This window comes from Xyrauchen texanus, chromosome 2, assembly GCF_025860055.1.
Source record: "Xyrauchen texanus isolate HMW12.3.18 chromosome 2, RBS_HiC_50CHRs, whole genome shotgun sequence".
Classification (NCBI taxonomy): Eukaryota; Metazoa; Chordata; class Actinopteri; order Cypriniformes; family Catostomidae; genus Xyrauchen; species Xyrauchen texanus.
In genome coordinates this window covers 19489850-19516005 of record NC_068277.1, presented here as the reverse complement: position 1 = coordinate 19516005, position 26156 = coordinate 19489850, and the positions used below count along the sequence as shown (strand labels likewise).

The 26156-nt window shown below is 38.1% G+C and overlaps 1 pseudogene; it reads right to left on the bottom strand.

Annotated features, from left to right (window-relative positions):
* Positions 1-1193: 1193 nt before the first annotated feature.
* The window catches only part of LOC127660385 (calpain-5-like), a 29574-nt pseudogene continuing 4611 nt past the window's right edge, over positions 1194-26156 (bottom strand).

Below are 26156 nucleotides of genomic sequence, written 5' to 3'. Positions count from 1 at the left end.
CCTGGCAGCGGTTCTCCCACTCCAGGCGGTCGGCAGCGAGCCATATCCCACCGCATTTCAGCATCTGGTAGGGGACTCCTCGGACCTGGCAGTAGTCCTGACCGCTCCAGGCGGTCGGTTAGGAGCCCCTTCTCCCCTCACAGTCAGAGGCCGTTCCTCCGCTTCCAGGCGGCCGGGCTTCTCGTCCCCCGGCAGATGGCCGCGGCTGCTCCGTTGGGGTGGACGGTAGTGGCAAGAACTCTACTACGGCGTATCCCTCCTCCTTCCCGGGTTTCAGCACCAGTGTAAAGCAGTTCAATGGAAAGGAGGCGAGAACCGTCTTGACGACATAAATAATATTTTAACGATTAACTTAAACCAAAGACAAACACAAACAAAGACAAAGATCCCCCATTTAGCCTGAACAGACTGTAGGGGAAAGTGCTGTTAGCGAGCACCTATGAAGGCCGGAACGGTACACGAGGGGGTGGGTGGCCAGCACCACGCCCGACCGCCTTTGTCTCCTCAGTGGTGATGTTTTACACACCACACCAGGTACTCATTTTAGGCTGAGTCGACCTAGGGGAGGCCCGGGACCGGTTCAGATAATCCTCACTGGTGTTGGCCATGAGCGGGAATTGAACTCAGGTCCCCAGGTTTGTAGCGCAGCGCACTAACCCCCCACACACACACACACACACACACACACACACACACACACACACACACACACACACACACACACACACACACACACACACACACACACACACACACACACACACACACACACACACACACACACACACACACACACACACACACACACACACACACACACACACACACACACACACACACACACACACACACACACACACACACACACACACACGATCTCTCTCTCCTGCACCATCCTCCGCAGTCTGCCTTTATCCCAATCTGAGGCTTGATAAGGGACCGGGTGTGTAGAATCATTACCTGGCCCCGCCCTGCCACACTAGGCTACCATTATTATTCTTCCATTGAAAAGCCCTGCGAGGGCATATTTTACGCCTTTTCAAAGTGTCAAAACATCCCCTAGACTACATTACATTGACAGAATATTGAAATGCACAATGAGCAATGTTTGTGATTTAAAAATTCAGCTGTCAAAACGCACACAAAAGCACTTTATTTTGCTTTAAGAGTCTTTCTTTTTTTTCTTCCTTTCTTCCTGTTACAGTTTTTCTCAGTCGATTTTATAAATTTCTCAAAACTATAATCAGTGCTCTCAAAACAATTCACACAGCGAACAAAACAGGCACTCAACTTTGCAGAACAATTCAATTTCACTGCATAATGAAACAACAAATTCTTTCCTGATTATGCATTTATTAAAACTAAATACTAACATCAAAACTATAGATGTGTTCTCTATTGATTTCATAACATTTTCAGCTATAGACACACAACTCTGTGATTGAAATAACACATTTATCAGAAACATCCACAAGAAAGATGTCATAAAATGTCTCTAAATTTCTAGTTGTTCCTGCTCTTCCTCTGGAAGGATGATGAAGAAATTTACTGTAAAAAAAAATATTATTTTGAATTGAATTAATTATTTTATTATGTAAATAGAATGCATAGCATGGAATGCAGTGAAAGACAGTGGTTAAGTATACAGTGCATCCGGAAAGTATTCACAGCACTTCACTTTTCCTCATTTTGTTATGTTAAAGCCTTATTCAAAAATTGATTAAATTCATTATTTTGATATTTCAAACAATACCCCATAATGACAACATGAAAGAATTAGTTTGAAATCTTTGAAAATTTATAAAAAAAAAGAAAATTTTTAAAAAAAGTCATACGTACATAAGTATTAACAGCCTTTGCCATGACACTCAAAATTGAGCTCAGATGCATCCTGTTTCCACTGATCATCCTTAAGATGTTTCTAAAACTTGATTGGAGACCACCTGTGGTAAATTCAGTTGATTGGACATGATTTGGAGAGGCACACACCTGTCTATATAAGGTCCCACAGTTAACAGTGCATGTAAGAGCACAAACCAAGCCATGAAGGCCAAGGAATTGTCTATAGACCTCCGGCACAGATCTGGGGAAGGGTACAGAATAATTTCTACAGCATTGAAGGTCCCAATGAGCACAATGGCCTCTATCATCCGTAAATGGAAGAAGTTTGGAACCACCAGGACTCTTCCTAGTGCTGGCTGCTACCCGGCCAAACTGAGCGATCGGGGCAGAAGGGCCTTAGTCAAGGGGGTGACCAAGAACCCAATGGTCACTCTGACAGAGCTCCAGCGTTTCTCTGTGGAGAGAGGAGAACCTTCCAGAAGAACAACCATCTCTGCAGCACTACACCAATCAGGCCTGTACTCAGTAAAAGGCACATGACAGCCCGCCTGGAATTTGCCAAAAGGCACCTAAAGGACTCTGACCATGAGAAACAAATTTCTCTGGTCTGATGAAACAAATATTGAACTCTTTGGCCTGAATGGCAAGCATCATGTCTGGAGGAATCACCACTCATCACCTGGCCAGTACAATCCCTACAGTGAAGCATGTTGGTGGAAGCTTCGTGCTGTGGGGATGTTTTTCAGCAGCAGGAACTGGGAGACTAGTCAGGATCGAGGGAAAGATGAATGCAGCAATGTACAGAGACATCCTTGATGAAAACCTGCTCCAGAGCACTCTGGACCTCAGACTGGGGCGAAGGTTCATCTTCCAACAGGACAACGGCCCTAAGCACACGACCAAGATAACAAAGGAGTGGCTACGGGACAACTCTGTGAATGTCCTTGAGAGGCCCAGGCAGAGCCCAGACTTGAACCCGATTGAACATCTCTGGAGAGATCTGAAAATGGCTGTGCACTGACGCTCCCCATCCAACCTGATGGAGCTTGAGAGGTCCTATTAAGAAGATTTAGAGAAACTGCCCAAAAATAGGTGTGCCAAGCTTGTAGCATCATACACAAAAATAATTGAGGCTGTAATTGGTGCCAAAGGTGCTTCAACAAAGTATTGAGCAAAGGCTGTAAATACTTCTGTACATGTGATTTGAAATTTTTTATAAATTTGTAAAGATTTCAAACAAACTTCTTTCATGTTGTCATTATGGGGTATTGTTTGTAGAAGCTATGAATACTTTCCGAATGCACTGTATGCTAGTAAGGTTGCCAACTGTCCCTTATATAAGCTGCAGAAAGATCAAGGAGAACCACAGCTCACTGAACATTCAGTTTTTCCTTACATGGGGGAGCCCCAGGGACGACCATCCCTAACAAATCTGCCTTACAGCTGGATAGATTTATTAACCATTCACATTTGCAGCATGTTTTAGTTTGGAATATTTTCACTGTTGTCAGCTTTATGTACAGTTTTCTCTGCAAAGATATTAGCCAATAATAACAGGGGTCATGTATATTGAGGTCTTAAAGGGGAAGTGCACAAAAACTGAGAGTTTCATGTGCAAAAACCCTTCTAACATAATAAGTGAAAACAAAATTGACATGACCCCTTTTCATATAGGACAAGAACAAAACATTTACTTCATTTTTCACTGTTGTTGTTTTGAAGGTCTGTGTTCAAAAACACCATAGACAGACAATAGACTGAAATATGTATTACTGATCTGATCAGTACAAAACTCATATCAAAAGCACTTAACCGGTCAATAAAAAAATAAAAAAAATTTACATTTCTTGTTGCACTTAAATTTTGTATACTATTCTGATGATAGTGAAACTTTGTAGTATGGCACTTTTCGTACCACTGTCTCCTTAAGATGATTCGCTTATGTTTTCCTCTTTTGTAAGTCGCTTTGGATAAAAGCGTCTGCCAAATGAATAAATGTAAATGTTATCAGATTCACATTTCTCATGATAGTAAAGGCTTCTCCTTCCATAAGCTGTGTAGACAGCGCCTTAATAACTCACTGAGAGATGTACCTAAACCATAATTTAACAGTCAAATCAATAAATTGAATAACATATAATGAATTAGTGTTGGAATTTTATATTTAGTAATCATGTTTGTTTAGGATTTAAACTAAATATTTAGCCAGGGATTGTATAGAGAATCACTTTTCTACATTAACATTATCACTGGTAAAATAATTCAAGAAATTCTTTCATCAAATATGAAAATAATAGAACATTATGAGCATGATTATACTCTGACGACTTTTTTCAAATCATGTAAATGACAAATCTAAAGAAGTGTTTTGCCATATGATTCGTTTTTGTCACCTTGTCTATGATATCTTTGGGTGGTGTAGTGTAGTGCTAAAGGCTCTTGGCTGGTAACCAAAAGGTTGCTGGTTTAATACCCACTTGAATTCCCCCATAGAAAGTGTGCCATGATGAGCCATCACCATGGTACCCTTGAGCAAGGCGCGTGACCCAAGGTTGGCCCAGGGGGATTGTCCCTTTAATAAGTTAATGGCTATGCACTTTGGTGAAATTCTACCTGTGAAACTCTCTTCAAGAAATGGCAGATATTTTGCTGTTTTCTGGTTTAGTCCAGCATTGTCATCATCGATCATTACTTTGAACACACCAGTCAGTCATAGGTCAGTCAGGCACTGGCTTGAGGAGGTCTCTACAAAAACACATCCTTGTGATTGGCCACCCTGCAAGTCAATCACTCTGTTCCTTTCTCGTTCGTTACCTCCTGTCTGAAAACGTGCTCCTCCCAGGAAGGAATCCAACAGCAAGCCTCTTCTCCACAGCTACTCATGACACACACACACACACACACACACACACACACACACACACACACACACACACACACACACACACACACACACACACACACACACAAACACACAGAGTTACTCTCCGCCACATTAATGCAAACATAAAAGTGATAATGGCTAAATGTTTTCAATATTTCACTATTATAACAGAAAAGAAGAAACAGTGCCAAATGAACACCTTCACAAAATATTGAGCAGTAGCCTCTAACCTCAATGGATATTTTAGGTTTTTGATTCCTGCTGTAAAATATGGCCTTGATATTCAATTCCGGATTTCCATCTTTTTTGAAAACTCGAGTCCTGACAGAGTCCTCCTCACAACGAATGACAGCATAAACATCAGGAACTGATGTAGAAAGGAAGACAATAGTTGAAGGCATAGTCGACTCTAACAGTGCCAGTTGCATTCTACAAAAGAATACATATTTGCTAACAGCTGTACAAAGCAGAGTGGCACACTGGAAGAGCCCATAACCCTTATGGTGCATTCACATACAACGCGAAGCGAGCGTTTCGTGCGGCGCGATTACATAAAAAGTAATTGCAAAGATGCAAATAGATGAGAATTCAGGAATAAAAGCGAATGGCGTGACTCGAACACGCACAATTGCTTCCTTCACGTATTCGCACAAGTTTTTTTAACTCGAGCGAAACATCCGCATGACGCGTTGTCGCGAAAGCCTATCAGCATTGAGATTGTCTGGATGTCATTGACGCACTGACATAGTAGCAGAAGAAATCTGGAAAAAGTTATGAAAAATTATTGTAGCTGTGTGTGGGCACCCGGAATTGTATGACACAATGTCATACATGTACAGAGACCGGACGAAAAAAGACACTTGCTTGGAGGAAAATGAGCAAGGAAGTTTGACTACTTGGTAAGTTCTCAAAATATGTGCGAACACAAGTTTAAACACAAATTTATAATCCAGCGGTCAAACTCACGTGAGCAATGCAAAGTCGAAAATTTTCTTCGCATTGTATGTGAACACACCATTAGGCCAATGTATTAAATCCTCTGCAATGGTTTGTTTCATTAGAAATACAGATAAATAACTTTAAAAGAATCAATGGCAAAGTCTCACATTCAAGAAATACGCATGGCATTTTCAGTAAATAATTACTTAAATTTCAGGTGTTTTTCTCACACAAAGGTATCATATAGATTCAGTAGACTTGAAAAATAAAACATAAGTATTATGGACTCCTTCATTGGTAGTTTATGCTGCTTTTTCTGAGGAACTACTCCACAAAATCTGTGCCGAACACAATTTACACTGTGCAATTCCAATCTTGCTGTCTGGTTCTGTGCGCTGTACAACATCTCTCCACTATGATCAAGACACCTCAATCCTCTCTTGAATATGCCAAAGGTGTGCTTGACTCCACCGCACATCTGGATATAAGCCAGGTGAAAGCACTCTGATCCACCATTTAATAATTATTTATTAAATGACTGCACGCATGATCAATAAGAAATGTACACAAGCATCTCTTTTTAATAAAATGCAGTTTGTTGCCTGTTTTCCTCTGACTGTAATAGTGCAGAGTTTATTGCACAGGTCAAATTGAGTTTTTGAATGAAGCAAAATCTGTAATTATCTAATTTACAGAGAAAGGAGGCGTGTTTGCATGGAAAGGAATGACAATTACTTAATTTAGATATTCAAGACAAAGCGCTATTTCAACACTGACCGCGTCTGCTTATACTAGAGAGCGGGTGGTTAGTGAATAAGGTTTTTGCTCTGAAACGCCATGCAAAAGTGGTGCAACTGTTTAGTGAATTCACCCCTTTAAGTTTACAAAGATCACAGGTCTGCTTGGAGGTGTATTACCTTAACAGCTAGTAGCAGTTGTCCCTTTAAGTCATGATTACACAGAACAGTGCATGAGACAGGCTGAATTTAAATGATGAAGTGGTGAGTTTAAACCTGATTGTTTGGGCAGACTGAGGCCAGAGGCCCTGAGCAGATGGACTGTAGTTACAGCACTGGGCTCAGGAATACAACACTGCCACACAGAAGAAGCAGGTAGCTCTTCCTTCAACTCCCTGAGGAAAGAGGACCAAAAAAAAAAGAAGAAGAAAAAAAAGGAAGCAGACTGAATGAAAATATGGGTGAATTAGTGACCTGCTTCCTGATTATTTTAATCATACACCATAGTATACATCATAAACAAGCTTGGATACAACACATACATTAACATTTTTGTTACATTTTTATTGCATTTAAAACTACAAGGTAATAGCTTGACATTATGCTTACTTAATAATTGATTGTTTGTCTAGATACAAAACAGTCAGAGGTACTGTAACTAGCAGTAGCCCAATCTCCTGTCCCTACCTGAGGCACACATGTGAGTGTGAGAAAAATCGCAAAAGGAACTGTCCAGTGGTACCAGGCTGGAAAGTGGTGGGGAGGATGACGTATCGACCAGGACCAAGGGTCACTCGCAGGGTGACACTACGGGAGTCCATATACACTGAGCTAGCAGCCTGCTCACATAAACACTGTACCCGACACACACGATTCACCTCCACCTGAAAGAAGGAACAACAGAGGGAAAGAAAAGAACATTTGAACAAGTGTAAATTCAGGGAAGTCCAGAGATAGACTGACATTATAGTTTAAAATGTAACTTTAACATTCCTTTTCCATTTCACCATACCTTCACCATACATAAGGGCAATAGATTTCACCTATTTATTGCTAACCCTACATTTACTCTCCTTCATGTCACCACAAACCCATATGAACCTCTTTCTTCAGTGGAACAAACATTTTTAATTTTGCAGACACAGGGAATGCAAGTGAATATTGACTCTGGTCTGTCAAGTTAAGAGAACCCTCCAATAAAAACAGCATAGAATCACAGTAAAAGTAATCATTATGACTCATGCACTATATTCCAAGTGTCCTGAAGCCATACAATGCTTCAGGGTGAACTTCTGAATGTACTATTCCTTTAAACAGAGCCAAATAGAGAATCTAATAATGTCTTAAAAAATAGATTCACAAAGTCATTGCCCTTGTTTAAAAAGTTAAACACTCAAAAGCAATCAAGTCAGCTTTCCGCAGCTTTAGCAAACTTGTAGATGTCATAACATTGATTATTCTGCACTGTGTGACGTGATAAGTTGCCTGTCAGTCAGTTACTATGTCACTTACCCTTAGAACCTCAAAGCCAATTGGTAGGTTATCCCCTCTTCCCTCCCGCCTTTTCATCCTTTTGTCCTCCTGCTGCAAACATATCAACACCTCATCCCCATCTCCAACAACTTCAAAAATGAACTAAAAAAGAAGAAGAGAGCGAAAGAGATGCAGGATAAATCATTTGAATGTGCAATATGGGATATATGGTTAAGAGTGCTAGAGAAAAAGAGCAATGGATCAAAGACAGAAAGATGTTATAGAATTTGAAGTGTCCCAACCCAAAATACCACAAGGATACACTTCTACATCTTAAAGTAATTACTGACACTTAAAGGGTTAGTTCACCCAAAAATGAAAAATGTCTCATCATTTACTCACCATTATGCCATCTAAGATGTGTGTGACTTTCTTTCTTCTGCAGAACACAAACAAAGATTTTTAGAAGATACCTCAGCTCTGTAGGCCCATACAGTGTAAGTGAATGGTGATCAGGCCTTTGAAGCTCCAAGTCCAAAGTCAGCATAAACATAATCCATCAGACTCAAGGTTTAATCAATGTCTTCTAAAGCGATCCTGTAGGTTTTGGGCGAGAACAGACAAAAATAGAACTACTTCACTGTACATCTTGACAGCAGTCTCCTTAGTGATCCTATAGTGCCATCTAGCCCTCTGCGCATGCGTCAAGCACTAGGAAATGTAACTGAGCTTGAATTCATGATTGTGCCTAAAAGCTGCAATGGCAACATGTACAGAGAAAAGGGAGTTATAGTTTTGGTCTGTTCTCATCCAAAAACACTGGACTGCTTCAGAAGAAATGGATTAATCCACTGGAGTCTTATGGATTACTTTTTTGCTGACTTTTTTTGAGCTTCAAAGTCCTGATCATCATCCACTTGCATTGTATGGACCAACAGAGCTAAGATATTGTTCTAAAAATCTTTGTTTGTGTTCAGCAGACAAAATAAAGTCATACACATCAGGGATAACATGAGAGTGAGTAAATGCTGGGCGAATTTTTATTTTTGGGTGAACTATCCCTTTAAAGCAAAATTAGCAGTTTGAAGGCAATGTAAACCACGAGTAGGTATTCATGTATTTACAGAATATCTTTTCATGTATTCTTTAAATACATTTACAGTTTTTCCTCAGTCGATTTTAAGCATTTCTCTCAACTCAGGTCACTGCTCTCAAAACTCCAAAACGCCATCTGAACACTTTGTAATTGTCCAAAACAGATTGTGCATTTTTCAAAATTTTCCTCATTTTGTCTCATTTTGAAACACATTTTGAAACACAAACAAATTTCTCTGATCTAAAATTCATGCTTTTAAAACAGTTAACACAGACAATTAAATTAAAGTCATACTTTCAAATGTATATGTCAGGTTGTCAAATTTGATATCGATATCTGCTGAAGAAAATGCTATTTCTAAATTTTTCACACAACTGTCATGAGTTTGCTATCTATAAAAGGGTCAAATATGAAAATTCAGTGCAAACAAACAATGAGGCAGAAGAAGAAGAAGAGGAAGAACAACATGTAGAAGAGGTGCAAAATGAGAAGAGGTTGAGAGGGTAAAAGAAGAGAAAATAAATGGAAGAAGAGATGAGAAAAGGGGAAGGTTTTCTTACAGTAACTCTTTCATGGGTGAGCACTGCATTGAAAGAGTTGAGGAAAGATCAAATGGAGATGGTGAAATGAAGGTGAGCAGAGAGAAAGAGGACTGCAGGATGGAAGAGTAAAGAAGACACAAAAGAGGCTCAAATGATCTGATAGTTCCTTTAATTTATCATATTATGAATCACGGTCTCTCTGAAGTGTTCATCCTAATGTGAGCAGATCTACAGTGACTTCAATCTCAACAAAAAATAAAAGGGATAAATGCCATTCCTCTGTATGCCAGTCAATCAATGTCCACGATTACTGTACCATCTGTGCTTATAGTGCTGCCTTAGGTCCATAATTTGTTTTTTTACAGTAAACTTCCTCATCGTCCTTCTAGAGGAAGAGCAGGAACAACTAGAAATTTAGAGACATTTTATGAAAACAGATGGGAAAAGGTCTTTATTGTGGATGTTTCTGATAAATGTGTTATTTCAATCACAGAGTTGTGTGTCTATAGCTGAAAATGTTATGAAATCAATAGAGAACACATCTATAGTTTTGATGTTAGTATTTAGTTTTAATAAATGCATAACAGGAAAGAATATGTTGCTTCATTATGCAGTGAAATTGAATTGATCTGCAAAGTTGAGTGCCTGTTTTGTCCGCTGTGTGAATTGTTTTGAGAGCACTGATTATAGTTTTGAGAAATTTATAAACTCGACTGAGAAAAACTGTAATGAATATGAACATTACAGTTTTTCTGAATTGCTAAAACACGTTCTTGAAACTTCACTCATTTTCTCACAACTTTAAACACAAAACTTCAAACTACATTCACAAAACCCCTGAATCTTCTGGCAAAATCAAACAATCTCCTCAAACCATTTCATCTGTGCTCAAAATCAAACAATGCTTTCAGATCTTACACTCCACAAGTCAATATATAAAAGTGACAGAGCATTCTTTAGACACTACGTCAGAAAATTAAGAACACAGCATCCAGAACATGTAGTTGCAGAAAGAATGTTTATTGTATATAGTAAACACATTTTGCAATTACTGTCAAAATAAGTATATTAATCACAACGTACAGTGAATATATTGTATACTATAAGTACTGCAAGTAATACAGTATTGAATGTCAGTATATTCAGCTCTTACATACTGTAAAAATACTGTAGTCCTAAACCTAACCCCAAAGAGCAAAGAACACTCAATACAATAAACTCAAAAATATTGTGCAACTGCAAAATCAGCCAATGAGAGATGAATTCTGCCTCAGCATTACATTTTCACATCATTAGAAACAATTGTTAACAATTTTGAGTCGTTATGGGTAAATTACGAAATAGTGACTTTAAATGTTGAACATATGGGCTTGTATAAGTAGCATGCTTAAATATGAATTTACATGTTTGTTTGTTTTTTGTTAGTTTTTTTACGTGCATATATGTAGTACAGCGTTTTGCAACACAAGTGCAAAATGTGTTTTAGTGAGTAAGAATGTGTTTAGAGTTTTGCAAAAAGAGTGATTGATTCGACAAGTATTTGTTTTCAGAGAATGGGGATTAGTGTTTTAGCAATTCAGAAAAACTGTAATACATTTATAACAGTTATTTTTACGATTGCTTAAGCACGAATTTGAAAACAGAGCTCAATTTGTCAAAACACTACACACCATTCATACAACCACACACAAGTAGCAGAACACCTCAGATCTCTTGCAAAATGAAACATTTCATTAAAAACTATACAATAATTTATAAAAACCCAATTTTGACCCCATATGGCACACACATCATTCATTATAATAATAATACAACTTTATTGGCTATAGCGCCTTTAAAAGTTGCACCTCAAATCACTTCACAGGAGAAAAATGAAAATACATTAATACAAAAAAAAAACATACAATTAGAAAACTTTAAAAATAATTAAACAATAATCACATAATAATCACAGAAAAGCAACCCTAAAAAAGTGAGTTTTAAGAGAAGATTTAAAAATACTAAAAGATTCAGCTTGCTTAACCTCAGAGGGAAGATAGCTCCACAGTTTTGGAGCAAAAGAAGAAAACGCTCTGTCACCCATAGAACGTAGTAGACAAGTAGGAGGAACAGTTAAAAAAAAATGATTCGGAGGAGCGGAGATCACGCTCTATCCCTACACGCTGTGTAGGGTGTTAAAAGTTCAGACAAGTATCGAGGGGGCCAAACCATGCTAAGCCTTGTAGATAAGCATGAGAATTTTAAAGTCTACATGAAACTTGACAGGGGGCCAGTGCAAGGACTCCAAGACAGGACTGATGTGATCACCTATCCTGGTCCTAGTCAAGATTCTAGCAGCAGAGTTTCGCACATACTGCAACTTATTTAAGGTAGATTTAGAGACCCTAACAAGTAAACCATTGCAATAATCAATACGAGAAAATACAAACGTAAATACAAATTTGATACTTTTTTAACAGTATTCTTGGCATGATGATCAAATGTAAAATTTGCTTCAAATATCACCCCCAATTCTTTCAATGTTGTTTGAAACTCCAGAGTAGAGCCATCCATATTTAAGGTTAAAGAACCAGCTTTACGAAGCTGGTGGGGTGAACCAATGAGCATAACCTCAGTCAGATACATATGATCTGATTCTGTTTGAAACAGTTACACACTGCTTTGCTCAATTGAAAACATTTTTAACATTTCTAATTATCTAATGATATAGTATGTTTTTTTTCAGAGATATTGTTAGAGTAAAATACATTACTGTAATATTTTGACCAAACACAAGACACAAGACCAGTACTGCACACTGATGAAAATATTTATTTCTCTCCACATTGTAAAATCAGTCAGTACATCCATGCATTTCCAAAGGATGGATTTTGCATTGAAAACCAGAACAGAACATATTTAAATAGAATAATGTACATACAGTAAAACACAGCAAAAACATTTGTGGAGACAAAAACGAAAGCATGAATTACAAAAATAACCTTAAGCATCATCTCTTCGCCCAGATAGATCTGACCATAGCACTTCATCCACATCACAGGCTATGTCCTCTCTCGCAAGACAGCGAGGGTAGAATCTTCTTGAATGACGAAGCCATCCATGCACATCTATGCACATAACAGCAGCCATATCACCATGTAGCTCAAGAACAGTTGCCCACTGAAGCTAGCAGAGATGAGCCTGGCCAGTACCTGGATGGGAGACCTCCTGGGGAAAAACTATAGTTGCTGCTGGAAGAGGTGTTAGGGAGGCCAGCAGGGGGTGCTCACCCTATGGTCTTTTTGGGTCCTAAAGCCCCAGTACAGTGACGGGGACACTATACTGTAAAAAGGCACCGTTATTTGGATGAGACGTTAAACTGAGGTCCTGATTCTCTGCGGTCATTAAAAATCCCAGGGCACTTCTTGTAAAAGAGTAGGGGTGTAACCCTGGTGTCCTGGCCAAATTGCCCCTTTTGACCCTTCTCAATCAAAGCCTCCTAATAATCCCCATACATAAATTGGCTCTATAACTCTACTCTCTCCTCACCACCAATAGCTGGTGTGTGGTGAGTGTACTGGTGCACTATGGCTGCGGTTGCATCATCCAGGTGGATGCTGCACACTGGTGGAGGTTGAGGAGATTCCCCTGTTCACTGTGTAAAGTGCTTTGAGTGAAGTGTCTGAAAAAGCACTATAGAAATGAAACATTCATTCATGCACAGACCCTGCATCAATTAGGTCACTTGTCTCCATGGCTTGAATGGGGGTATCCTGACATGGGATGGATATCATAAACCTTCCACTGCCATGCTGAAAAAAACTTCTCAATGGGGTTAAGGTAGGGAGAGTGTGGTGGGAGGTATTGAAGGGAAAATTGTGGATGCTGATGAAACCAGTTTTGGACCAGAGCAGATCGGTGGAAAGATACATTGCCCCAGATGACAATGTATCTCATCTGCTCTCCATCTATTTGGTCTTCTGCTGTGACGATGTTGTGTAGTTTGTCTAAAATTGTGAGCATGTGGGCCATGTTGTAAGGACATAAATTAGCATGGCGTTGGAGTACCCCATTCTGCATGATTGCAGTGCACGTTGTGATGTGCCACCACGTTGGCCCGGGATATTCAACATAGCTCTGTGATGTTTCTCCCTTTCCCCTACTTTTGAGTATTTGCAAAAGTACTTCAAAGAATACCATGCTACTACCATGGTAATTTGATATATGATTACCATATTCATATACTATTGCATTTACATGGTGCTTCAAGGTAATAAAAAAAAAATACCATGGTACTTCACTATACGATTATCATTTTCATATAACCAACCATTGTATTAACATAGTGTGTCCATGTAATGGTACATGTCCAAAAAACATGGTAATGCGTGGTACTTTATGTTTTCGTGTAGGCTAATAAGTGTTTTGATACTCTTTTGGTTGAAAATTGTCTTAACCTACAGAAGTAGTTTACAAGCTCCACAAGTGTTGAACTTTATAAAGACCTTCATCACTGGTAAACGACAGGACACATTTGCAGGTTTCATTTCCATTGATTGTAGATCCACTGCAACCAGCATTATCTTTATTTGCCATGTTATAAAATATTCCATGAGCTTATTGACAAGTGAGAGCATGCACAAATGATTCAGCAGCATGAGCTCAAGCTTCCTGAAGCATTCAGATTGAATCGTGAACCAATTCAGACTGCTTTCCTATCACCTGTGACCAATACATTTTAAAGAACCGATTAAGATGAGCGATTCATTTGTGGTCAGACATCTTTATTTTTTATTCAATCTGGTGATAGTAAACACCAGGTACAAGGCGTGATGTAGCAGTGTAGCTTTTGTTTGCTGAAAAGCTACATGATTTAAAAACTAGCGAATTTACCACTTCACTACTCAGAAATGTAGCTAAGCTAATAGCTTTTTTATTTGTAGTGAAGCTACTGCCCATCGCTGCTCAAGAGACTGTTGTGCATGAAAATCCCAGGAGATCAGCAGATACAGAAATACTCAAACCAACCCATCTGGCACCAACAATCATGCCATGATTTTTTTCCCCATTCTGATGGTTGATGTGAAAATTAACTGAAGATCCTGACCCATATCTGCTTGATTTTATGCTTTGCAACGCTGAATTAAGATAAGAATTATTAAAATAAGAATTAGGTGTACAGGTGTTCCTAACAAAGTGCTCAGTAAGTGTACATCTGTAACATGATTTTCAAGTCATATTTTTTATTTCACAAGATGGCAGCAATCTGCCCTTAATACAAGACACATTCTCATATTTTCTTCATGTTTCAACTAGGTTTTTACTATAGTGAAGTTACATAAATGTGCTAATTTGCATATGCAAATGAATGTTAAACCAGAGAAATGTATATAAATGTATATAATCTAAAAAAACATAAAATCCCAAAAGTGCATAATTTTATTGTTTTTACTTCAGGGAAGCACAAATGTTTTCCTTTCTAAAAAAAAAAAAAAAAAAGGTTACATCTGTATGGTGTCTGGTCAAAAATGACAGCAAAGTAAGTGGCCCTACTTGATCAGAATAGGAGGGTTAATCATTTGCAGAGATGGGAAACGTACGTTCAAAAGTGTACTTGCATTATTGATTTTTGTGTCTGAGAGTGGCAGAGCACCCTTGCGATCTCTCTTGTGCACACACATCCAGTGCACGTGTAGAGACCGAGCGAGCGAGAGGGAGTATAAAAAAAGTACTTTGAAAGAGTGCACGCTCTGCCGCTTTCAGACAGAATAATTGCATAAGAACATGTAAATGCATTAAAACTGATGGACAGTATCAAATACACAGTATGTTTTATAGTCCTAAATGTAGAGAGTACATCAATATGAAGTAAAAGCCAAATTCCAGACATTTTCAGCCAATTTTGAAATCCCGACGGGCCACATTTTCAGGTCTAAAAAAAGAGGACATGTGAGCAAAAAATAGGACGTATGGCCACGCTACTTATTTTAATCTTATCTTTGCACTGAATCTAAAAAAGCTGTCAGTTTAGAAATAGGCTACCCTTGCTGCGTGAGTGATTTACCTGGGGGTTGTGTAGAAACGTGTCTCTGTGATTGATACATCCTCCGCATCTACTTCTTTTGTCCATTTGTTTCTCCCATCTCCTCTCCCCTATTCCATTGTGCTTTCTCACAAACTGCTCTTTTATTGGTCCTTGTACTCCCTTTTTTGGCTTTGCCTTCACTTCTTTATTTTCTTTTCCTTTTGTTTGTCTCCTTGGCTTCGTCCCTCCTTCTGTCTTTCACTCAATTTTTGCTCTTTTTTGTCTCCTCTCTGAGTTGTCATTGGTGTGGACCAATGGGGCCCTGTTGAACACTTTTGGTTCTTGAATTTCTGACAACCAGAAGAGGAGGGCATGGGTGAGATCCCAGATGCATAAGTCCATGCCCCCGGGCAGCGCACCTCTCTCCAGTGGGGGCAGAGGAAAGAGTTTTCTGCCAACCTGCACACCACCATGTCTGTGAAGTAACAGCAAAAGTCCTCAAACTCCATCCTGAGGACAATGAATTTTTAAAAATTAAAAATTTTCTTAACATGTTTCACAAAACAAATTTAGTGTTAATTATCTCTACTACACTTTTTTGCACACTACATTTACATTTTGACATGTTACTGACAATTAATTACTTAATTTGCATTACCAAAACTCTCCCACATCTCTGACAACAAGACCCATCTTCTCCCTCTCCCTGCGCCCCAGCTGCTGCCACTGAGGAGACCTATGAGTAATAGGTTATTTATTATTTATCTATCACTTTTTATCCATAGCAACTTACCATACAATAATGGCAAAGACAATACCCTTGCAACAACATGGAGTAAGCATTCTTTTGGATGAGAAGTTAAACTGAGGTCCTGGGTCCCTGGACAATTTTGCCCATTGGCCTCTATCCATCAATGCTGCCTAATAATCCCCTACTAATAAACACTGTACTCTCTTCTCCAACAATAGATGGTGTGTGGTGAGCGTTCTGATGCGCTAAAGCTGCTGTTGCATCTCCCAGGTGGATGCTGCACACTGGTGGTTGTTGAGGAGATTCACCGTTACAATTTAAATAATTGGTAATTAGAATACAGTTATTCTAAAAAGTATTTTGATTACTGAAGAGATTACTTTGCATTTTATTGTCATTTGTTTCATTTAATATTTAGTCCTTTCAGATGGAAAACATTTATCCATATAAATGATGTGATCCAAAGTGCATTTGAACAGCAGTGAAACACTTTCTTATTATGTGTTACATTCATACGAGCAGACAGAGAAGTTTGAAATAAGTTTGGAGCAGAAGAAATAGAAATGAACCTTGTGTAAATTGTTAGCATTACGCTAAGCTTAAATGCTATTTCTAGCCATTTTACATGCACATGTTACCAGGTACGATCATATTTTTTTGTCAAGAAAATTCACATTGGATCGTATTTTCTTTTTATCTAGTAATAACTTTTATATAAGGGCAAAAATTGTCTTCTAGATCATTTTTGTATTGTTTTCCTGTAAAAATATCTAAAAAACTATTGATTTTTACATATTACAGCATGTATTCTGTCATTTTCCAAAAGTTACCCTCCCAACCCTGCCTATACTATGTAAAGAGGTTTGTGTGTCTAGAAAAGTGTCTATAATTGTAACAAATTATTAGAATTATTAACTGCCTTGTTTTAAACACAATGGTGATAGAAAAAGAAATAAGAAAAATGCAATCTCAAAAACTTTCCATGTTATGATTTGATCTTACCTCGCAGTGGTAAGATGAAACACAGAATATGGTTTTTGGTGTTTGCAATGTTGCTCTCAAAGCTACTTAAACTACTTCGAAGTACACAAATCTTGTACTTGAGTAAAATAACAGATACACTGATTAATTTTATTCCAGTAGAAGTAGAATGTGGTTGGAAGTCATGGACCAAAAAAAAATATATATATTTTGTGCTATCTTTCAGCACTACAGGTGAGGCTTGAACTCTCAACCTTAGCATTTCCCTGCTAAATACTGCAGTTTTTTTTACACTGAACTGCATATCATGTACACTACTCTCTCACCATAAAGAAATTAATAATAATTCTAGAGTTTGGCCAACACCATTGAAGACTGTATTGCAAATGTATATCAGTCTTCTTTACCACCCTTTGTGCTCTCATCTTGATAGAGTGTCTCTAAAACCATGCCTCAGGTGAGGCTTGATCTCACAACCTCAGCATTGCTCTGCAGTATACTGCCAAAGTACCACACGTTGACCAATTGCATCACAGGAGCTGAAATCCTCAAAGGAGGTTATAGCACACCATTGGAAAAAACCCAGCCTGAGTCCATCATTATTATACTTAATAATAACTATGCATACATAAGACATAACATAATATTGTCAATGTAAGTAAATTAACAGTAATTCTATACATTGGCCAACATAATTAAAGACTGGAAGACAAATGTATATCTGTCTCCCTTATTACCCTTTGATCTCTCATATTGTTAGGGCAAATTTAAAACCATGCTCCAGTTGAGACTCAACTCACAACTTTGGCAATGCCTTTCTACACACTGTCTTATAAATATATTGCTTTCTGATTGCACCATTGGTGCTGACTTGCTGAAGTTTCTCTGGCTGAAGAAAAATCCAGCCAGAGTCCTTATTTTTTATACTACATTACAACCATGCATATATAAGACTTCCTTAATATCCTTTGAATTGTCATGTTGCTAGATCATCTTTAAAACTAAGCTCCAGATGAGGCTCAAACTAACAACCACAACACATACCTTGCTACGTTCTGTGTTATAAATACCGTGCGCTACACGGTTGCACCACTGGAGCTGACAGCATAAAGAGAGGTTATAGCACACCATGGGAAAAAACCCAGCTCAAGTCCTTCTTTTTTTATACTTAATTTTAACCATGTATACTTAAGACATAATGTAATATTGTCAATGTAAGCAAATTAACACCAATTCTAAATTTTGGCCAAGACAATTGAAAACTCAGAGAAATATGATGTATATTAGTCTACTTTAATACCCTTTGAACCCTCATCTTTTACAAGTGTCTCAAAAACAACGCTCCATGTGAGGCTTGAACTCACAACCTCAGCATAGCCTTTCTATTTACATGCCTTGCTACATACTGTGTTATAAGTACCATGTGCTAACCGATTGCTCCACTTGAGCTGATGTTCAGAGGTGTGGTTATAGTACACCATGGAAAAAAATACAACTTGAGAACTTCTTTTTTTTACACTTAATTACTAATCATAAATTCAGAAGACATAACCTCCTAATCTCACTTCAAGGAAAAGAACAGCAATTCTAGTGATTGGCCAAAACAACTCAAGACTGCAAGCCATTTGTATATCAGTCTGCTTGATAGAGCATCTCTAAAGCCATACTCATGGACAGAGACTCAGTCACAAACTCGCATTCCCTTTCTACATACTGTCTTATATGTACCGTGCGCTAACCTATTGCACCACTGGAGCAATAATGAAGAGAGGTTACAGCACACCATGTGAAAAAAATCAGCTTGAGCCCTTTTTTTATTCTTCATTATAACCGTGCATACAGAAGATTTAACTTCTTAATGTCAATGTAAGGAAATTAACACCAATTCTAGAGATTGGCAAATACAGTTGAAGACTGCAAGCCAAATGTATATCAGTTTGCCTAACTACCTTTGAATTCTCATCTAGTTTGAGCGCATATAAAAGCATGCCGCAGGTAAGGCTTGAATTCAAAACTTTGGCATTGCCTTGCTACGTGCTGTGTCATAGTACATCTTGCTAACCCATTACGGAACAGCAGTTGTTGTTCTGAAGGGAGATTGGGAAAAAACCCAGACTGAGTACATCATTTGTATACTTAATTATAACCATGCATACATAAGACATAACATAATATTGTCAATATAAGGAAATGAACACTAATCCTTAAGTTAGGCCAACACATTTAAAGACTGCAAGACAAATATTTATCAGTCTTCCTTAATACACTTTGAACTCTAATCTTGTAAGTGCTTCTCTCAAAACCATGCTCCATGTGAGGCTCATTTTCACATCCTCTGCATAGCCTTGCTACACACTGTCTCACAAGTCCAGCCCACTAACCGATTACACCACTGGAGCTGACATTGCCAAATGAGATTACATCACCCCAAATGGTATTTTTCACAAAAAGGTAATTTAATTATTGTGCTCTCAAAAACTAGAAATTTACAATATTTATATATTTTTTTAGACTGGATAGACTGAACAGAACTGAGTGCCAGTGAGAAAGATTGCAGCATGAAAGTTTCACACCCTTACAAAAAAATCTAAACAAGTTGCAAACTTGCAGCAAATTTGCCGCTCTTTATTTTCACATGCAAATGAGCTTTTAAATTGCCACAAATGTTAGCCAGAAGTTTGCAGATCTTCACCGGTAGTGGTGGACCACCGGGAAACCTTTGGCAACAATGGACAATTTGCCACAAGTTTGCAGCAAAACTCATTTGCATGTGAAAATTATCAATGGCGAATTTGTGACACTTCTGATGGGGCATGTGCCAGGCAAGTAACTGCCTATGGTATAAATGGGAATGCTAAAGGATAGCTCTCTCCAGGTATTCTGAACCACTTTGATTCATCCAAAACACTTGTTTAAATTCATAGCAGCTGCAAGCTTGCAAATCCAACATGATACAGTATACTGTATATGTTCATCACATGCTCTTAAAATGTTTATTGTGCAGCCTACTAACAAGTAACATAATCATTATATAATCAATGACTATAGAAGCATCTGAGATAGACTGGCATACATTAACTCACCCCAAACTCCATGCTCCTGTCCAGTCTGTTGTGCCCCAGGGGTTTCTCATTCGCACCATGTACATACGAGATGTGCTATACATGTCTGGCAGGGTCTCGGACATACGGAGTTTCCTGACTGCTGTGACACCATATGCATGTCCCTTTATCAATCCACAGTCCAGAACTGATTCCACTTGCTCTCCCTCTGCTGGCTGCAACACAAAAACAGAAAGGGTGTGTTCAGTAGGTAGAGATAAGAAAGAGAACTCTTAAAGGTTTCATTGTTCCTGTCAGTCCACACAGGCTAACGAGGAGCTTGGAATCCAATCTGCCTATTATTTATGAATGGCTGCACTCGAAAGCTAAGACATCTGACTTGTTGCCATGCTGCCTAATCAGTTAATGGCTCAACCAACAGCGTTTTTGAATTCAGCATTTTTATTTTTACAAACAACCAATCTGCATTTTTTTTTTGCTTTCTCAAACAACCAATCTGCATTTTTTTTTTGCTTTCTCATGCAGTCAATGAGTGCCTTTTCATGCACAACCTTATGCTGAGTATGCTTAATAACCCAACAATGTGTAAGTCCAAACAAAATTCTTTTTGAGCCATAAACAGTTTAAACAGAAAAGGATTCTCTCTGCATGTGAACACCTTTTTCAGCTTTCTGGCAGCTTATTTAATTTTTTCCTTGTGCTGTTGAGTTGTATAATTAGCTGATATTCAGTAGGTTCCAGCATTTGCTGTACATGTAGGCATTTGTAATCAAATATAATAATTTTTATAGGACAGAGCAGCTGCATACAATCAAAGACAAAGAAGTGATGTGACGGTTAATTTGTAGACCTCATGTATGCTAAAGATTTGTTTATACAAACATTTCCATATCTTGTTAATTTGCAAAAGTATTGTGTGCATTTTAACAAGCTTTTTGCACTGTAAGTAGCAAGTAACTCTCCAGATTTTCCATGGACTTAGACAGCTAGTAACTCTCCAGATTTTCCATGGACTTAGACAGCTATTCCTTTTTAAAGGGTTAGTCCATCCAAAAATGAAAATAATTTCATAATTTACTCACCCTCAAGCCATCCTAGGTGTATATGACTTTCTTCTTTCAGCCAAACACAATCAGAGTTATATAGAAATCTATCCTGGCTCTTCCATACTTTATAACGTGAGTGTATGGTTCCTTAGATTTTGAAGCCCCAAAAATCCATCAAAAAGGGGTTAATAAAGCTCAGGTGAGAAGTGTTCGTCACTTGGGGGTCAGGACCCCCTCTATCTGAGGGTTGTCCCCCACTAAATTATCATTAAAATATGTGTATTGTAAATAATATAATGATATATCTAAAATGTTAAACCCAATTTAAGAAACTTCCATGGCCTCATAAATGTCTGTGGAAAAAAAACAGTCCTGTACAGCAAGTTTGTAGTCTTTGAGTTCAAGGATTTGAAAACTTCAGTTGTTACAGTCTAAAGATCCTACAAATCCATGAATGACCACAATAGAATCTATGGCTTAGTTTTCTGACCCGAATGGAGCAGGTGATGAGTGCTCTATGGCTGTGAGCGTGGGCTAAAGTCTGGTACAGAGTCCTCCTCTGGTCAACATGCTGGATCAGCTCCTCCTTGTCCAGACTCAGTGGTTCAGAGACGCCACCAGTAAAATCAACCAGAGCTTCAGCTGTATTGCCTCCTTCTAGAGCCTCATAACACCCATTGAGCCTGACCAAGACAAACAGAGACAGGGAGACAATGCAGGAGAAGAGACTTTTTTAAAGGGGTTGTATAATGTAAAAGGGGATTTTCCTTTCTTTTGAAATGAGAGTGTGATGTACTATGTGGACATACTCGAACTGTCAGAAACTAAAACTCACAACCCTATTCACCCACATTATTTATTGAAATTACTTTTACAAATGACATTTACTCATAACACCTATTCAGAATTTAACAAAATAGTTTTTTTGTTACCACTCAGTAACAGTGAAGAAATAAGATAGGATACATATTTTTACCCTAAACACCTGAAAAATACATTATAATGCCATCTGGTATTAATTTAGATACATTGAGAACTTGGCAGTGTGATACGGCAGATTTTTGTTGACTTTTGTATGCCAAATTTCTATGCTCCTCATTTATAAGTCGCTTTGGACAAAAGCGTCTGATAAATGACTAAATGTAAATGTAGATATTTTGGAAAACATTGTGCTGATCCTGACTGTGGGGTAGAACCTGCATATCTGCAAAGCCTTTCAGTATACCATTGTTACTGATTGTATCTTCAAAACTGCCTGAAATGTATATTTACCATGGTCCCTGGTTATTTCAGTGTCCCCTTAACAGTTTGTAATTTTATAACACATTTATAAACCTGGCACAATGTGATGCAGGCTTTTCAAAGAGGTTGTTATTTAAGGATGTGGAATTGCAAACTATATTGGACCCCACATATCTGCAACATGCAAAGTGTTGTTACTCATTTCATATGCAAGAGGTTAGCCATTCATAAAAGAGGTTGTAAAGGTACATTATAAATGTCTTCATTTAATTCTCAGGGTCAGAGAAAAAGTGGAGAAAGGTCTTGTAAAACCTAATTACAACTTTGTTTGGTGCAAGAAACCTTGATTAACATTATAAGTGGACTTGTAGTGAAAGTTGTGTAGGATACGGATACATTTCTTCATCCTATACTTTTCCATTGAAGTTTTGTTTATTATTATTTGACTGTAATCTGGCTGTAACCACACCAGTGTTGTAGTCCTTGGATTTAGTCTTGGACTCGGTCTTGTCATGGACTCAGGAGCATTATGAATCAGTCTTGTCACAGACTTGAACAAGTTGAAGACTTTTTGAGTCCCTTCAACAACATTTCACTAAATTGATGATCTGATTGACAAATTCAAAATTAACCCATGATTGATAATTTTCTGTTGCTCATGACTTTTAGTCTGCTGCAAGGTCAGGAGGTTATCTGGAGCCTGGTGTACATTTGATTAACAGGATTGTCTGTTATGACACTGATATGTCATAACAGAAATAAAATAATGGTCATTTAAACCAACATAACCCTGAGCAAACAATATACGTGGTATATTTGAAATATGAGATATAGAGTCAATTTAGTTGTTTACACTGTATTTGATATATGAGCTTAGAGTCAATTTAGTTGTTTACACTGTACATGTACCACTTTCATTAAAGGAATAGTCTCTCATTATTCACTTACTCTGATGCCATCCCAGATGTGTATGACTGTATTTCTTCAGCAGAACACAAATTGAGATTTTTAGAAGAAGATAGAGCTCTGTCAGGTTCTTATAATAGAAGTGCTGGCACCCGTCTGGGATGGCATCAGGGTAATATAATAATGAGAGAATTTTCAAACTTGTCACGGTCCTGTCTGTGTGGGTTTTGTATTTCTCTCATTTTCTGTATTGTTTTATGCACTGTCAAACTCCACATGTGTCAGAGAAGATGGGAAACACCTGATCCTAATAGGATGTGGTCTATTTAAGTGTTCCTCATTCGTTCATTCAGGTGCACCACCGACAATCAAAAGGAAAGAGAAGATATTTCATCGCCGAACATGCCTCGTTTGACCTTGCTGTTTGGATACTTTTTTCATATTTCATGTTTCCTGCCTAAAAACCCTAGAATCTTGTAATACATTTTTAAATAAAAATGTATTGGTTTAGTCTCCCTTTCTTGTTGCAGCCTTGAGCTGGCAGTAACAGACTGCATTAGGCTTATAAGAGTTTTGTCTCAGACTCATTCTCTTCTGGTCTTGGTCTTGTCTTGGACTTAACCCTCTTTGGTCTTGGTCTTGTCTCTGACTCAACATACTCTGGTCACGGCCTGGACTTGTACTTGGATTATCTGGTCTCAACTACAACACTGAACCATACTCACCAACATATCTCACTGTCAAAGCATATCAAGTAAGTTTATTTGTCTGTGTTTGGATTCTGTTCTGGTTTGACAGGTGTCTCACTTGGCATAGGCTTTCTCCAGCAAAGCACTCCAGAATTCCCGAGGTGTTGCAGAACGACAGAAGAGCAGCGTTCCATCCTCACTGACAGGTAAACGGTCATCTACCACAACATCTGTCCACTGGCCCAATCGCCAGAAACGAAAGTGAAAGATTCCAGCATACAGGTCCGGACGCTTCGGGTTCCACTCCTGTTCAGCATGGTCCGGAATCACCTAAATAACAATAAAATTGTGATGGGAAAGGGAGAACTGGAGTGAAATATTGATAAGTGAGCAATTTGTTATTTTGGAATTTTTCTGTATAAAATAATCTGACAACTGAACAAATGTAAATGTTTGATAGGTCCAATTTGTATCTGCAATTTACATGCAATACAAATAAATGCAGGCCACATGCTCATTTGGATATTTCTTAATTTATTTATTCATTCTTTTACAATGTTTGAATCCAAACCAAACAAATTGCACAACTCTAAATATCGTTCCCCTTGAGCAACCTGGGGATAAGAGACATGCTCAAGTGCAAAATGATGTGTCTCAACAACCTTTCTACTAATGGTTCCATTCCTCTCCTTGGTGTTCCTACCTGGATTCAACACTTGCCAATTTTCAATGTTTAAATACAACACTAAACCCTCCCCAGTGACTAAATGCACTCTCCATTATTCTCTCTTTATGTGTTATAACCTTTTTCCAAAGTGAGGGTTCTGTAGCCAGGCAGGATGTGGCTGCCACCATCCAGCAATTACCCAGGCTGCCCTGGTGAAGATCTCTTGTGCTAATTCCATCCACAAAAAGTCGTGGGTCTTTACACAGTTCCTGAATGCAACAGAAAATAATCTCAAAAGGAATATTCGTGTTGTTAGACAGCTATTTTATCTGTGATATACAGTATATGATAAATGTACTGAATAAAATTAACTACATTTAGAGACTACAATTAAAACAGCTTATAGCAATCAAAGCAAGATATTAAGTAATACTAATAACAGAATATTTTTAATTCAAAGTGCTACTACATAGTGTTATGTTGATAATCTCTCTCATTTGAAGATATACATGCGACATACACAAGCGTGTTATAGTGATACAGTGTAGATATATGGGCAATAGTTACAGGGCAAAATGTATCATTTTATGCAAATAATTTTGAGACAGAAAGATGTTTAAATTACCTCAAAATCAACCTAAATACATTTCACATGTTTTTGCAGAGCATGACAGACAGGTGTTTAGGGAAGTGCTTTGATAGTTTTTGTTGCTACAGTATTTAGTGTTTTGGGAGAAAATCAAATCAAATGCGCCTTTTACCCTGGGGGGCCTTTAGCCCCGTTGTATCCTACCTTTTGTTTGTTTAAGTGTAAAGAAGAAATCCTTATTGAGACTTGTGTTTCACACTGAATACAGTCTCTAAGCATCATTTGGTATCAGGTTACATTACTTGAACACAAACACAAGCTAAAATATTAATGACATATAAAATTGCCCACTGTTATTTTATTAATAAAACTGACATATGGGAATTCATGACTAGTAATATTAGAACAGAGTGTTTGGTATGCTATCGATTGTGTGCATATTAAATGAGAGAGAGAGAGAGAGAGAGAGAGAGAGAGAGAGAGAGAGAGAGAGAGAGAGAGAGAGAGAGCGAGCGAGCGTGTGTGAGTGAGTGAGTGAGTGAGTGAGTGAGTGAGTGAGTGAGTGAGTTGAAATATTCACATCTCACACTACGCCCACTAAAACAATTTAACACATTATTTAGTACGCCTCTATTTTAATTGTTGTGAAATTATATAAAATTATATGAAAAAAAATTTAATCAGCAAATCATGTATTAAAGTTGAT